Here is a 2,676-nt window from a genome sequence, read left to right as displayed (position 1 = left end):
GTAACATGTAAAAATGTAACATGTAAAATTGTAACCTTTTAAAATGTAACATGCTTAAAGGTAACTTGTTAAAATGTAACATATTAAAAACGTTATGAGTACTGGTATGAGTAAAAGTTTTTATGTCAGCTTGGTGGTTGAGTGATTATAGTACTGCTGTAATCAGAAGGTAGCTGGTTTGATTCTTGTTACTTTGTTTGTATTACCTGTCACTAGTTTGGTATTACTAATTTAATTAATCTTTGTCACAGGTGTACGAGGCTGCTGGGCTGGCCAATGCTGACAGTTTTATCCGACAGTTCCCTGATGGCTACAGTACCATTCTGGGGGAGAGAGGAGTTACCGTGTCTGGGGGCCAGAAACAGAGGATAGCTATCGCCCGCGCTCTACTGAAAATCCCATCCATCCTCATACTAGACGAGGCTACCAGGTCAGTTGCAAGGGAATGACTCGATCGTCGTAAAACATGTTAAAATGTAACATGTAAAAATGTAACATGTGGAAATATAAGAAGTTAAAATGTAACATGTTAAAATGTAACGTGTTAAAATGTAACATTTTAAAATGTAACATGCTTAAATGTAACGTGTTAAAATGTAACATATTAAAATGTAACATGTAAAAATGTAACATGTAAAATTGTAACCTTTTAAAATGTAACATGCTTAAAGGTAACTTGTTAAAATGTAACATATTAAAAACGTTATGAGTACTGGTATGAGTAAAAGTTTTTATGTCAGCTTGGTGGTTGAGTGATTATAGTACTGCTGTAATCAGAAGGTAGCTGGTTTGATTCTATGTTACTTTGTTTGTATTACCCGTCACTAGTTTGGTATTACTAATTTAATTAATCTTTGTCACAGGTGTACGAGGCTGCTGGGCTGGCCAATGCTGAGAGTTTTATCCGACAGTTCCCTGATGGCTACAGTACCATTCTGGGGGAGAGAGGAGTTACCGTGTCTGGGGGCCAGAAACAGAGGATAGCTATCGCCCGCGCTCTACTGAAAATCCCATCCATCCTCATACTAGACGAGGCTACCAGGTCAGTTGCAAGGGAAAGACTTGATCATAAAAAATGTTAAAATGTAACATGTAAATATGTAAAATGTAAAAATGTAGACGACGACGACGACGACGACGACGACGACCATGTAGAACATATAACATGTGGAAATATAAGAAGTTAAAATGTAACATGTTAAAATGTAACGTGTTAAAATGTAACATTTTTAAATGTAACATGCTTAAATGTAACGTGTTAAAATGTAACATGTAAAAATGTAACATGTAAAATTGTAACCTTTTAAAATGTAACATGCTTAAAGGTAACTTGTTAAAGTGTAACATATTAAAAACGTTATGAGTACTGGTATGAGTAAAAGTTTTTATGTCAGCTTGGTGGTTGAGTGATTATAGTACTGCTGTAATCAGAAGGTAGCTGGTTTGATTCTATGTTACTTTGTTTGTATTACCCGTCACTAGTTTGGTATTACTAATTTAATTAATCTTTGTCACAGGTGTACGAGGCTGCTGGGCTGGCCAATGCTGAGAGTTTTATCCGACAGTTCCCTGATGGCTACAGTACCATTCTGGGGGAGAGAGGAGTTACCGTGTCTGGGGGCCAGAAACAGAGGATAGCTATCGCCCGCGCTCTACTGAAAATCCCATCCATCCTCATACTAGACGAGGCTACCAGGTCAGTTGCAAGGGAAAGACTTGATCATAAAAAATGTTAAAATGTAACATGTAAATATGTAAAATGTAAAAATGTAGACGACGACGACGACGACGACGACGACGACGACGACGACGACGACGACGACGACGACGACGACGACGACGACGACGACGACGACGACGACGACGACGACGACGACGACGACGACGACGACGACGACGACGACGACGACGACGACGACGACGACGACGACGACGACGACGACGACGACGACGACGACGACGACGACGACGACGACGACGACGACGACGACGACGACGACGACGACGACGACGACGACGACGACGACGACGACGACGACGACGACGACGACGACGACGACGACGACGACGACGACGACGACGACGACGACGACGACGACGACGACGACGACGACGACGACGACGACGACGACGACGACGACGACGACGACGACGACGACGACGACGACGACGACGACGACGACGACGACGACGACGACGACGACGACGACGACGACGACGACGACGACGACGACGACGACGACGACGACGACGACGACGACGACGACGACGACGACGACGACGACGACGACGACGACGACGACGAGGACGACGAGGACGATGACGACGACGACGACGACGACGACGACGACGACGACGACGACGACGACGACGACGACGACGACGACGACGACGACGACGACGACGACGACGACGACGACGACGACGACGACGACGACGAGGACGACGACGACGACGACGACGACGACGACGACGACGAGGACGACGACGACGACGACGACGACGACGACGACGACGACGACGACGACGACGACGACGACGACTACCATGTAGAACATATAACATGTGGAAATATAAGAAGTTAAAATGTAACATGTTAAAATGTAACGTGTTAAAATGTAACATTTTTAAATGTAACATGCTTAAATGTAACGTAAAATGTAACATATTAAAATG

This window comes from Macrosteles quadrilineatus, unplaced genomic scaffold (assembly GCF_028750875.1).
Source record: "Macrosteles quadrilineatus isolate MER2022 unplaced genomic scaffold, UCM_ALF_1.0 Scaffold_406__1_contigs__length_74958, whole genome shotgun sequence".
Taxonomy (NCBI): Eukaryota; Metazoa; Arthropoda; class Insecta; order Hemiptera; family Cicadellidae; genus Macrosteles; species Macrosteles quadrilineatus.
This window is presented reverse-complemented; position numbering follows the sequence as displayed.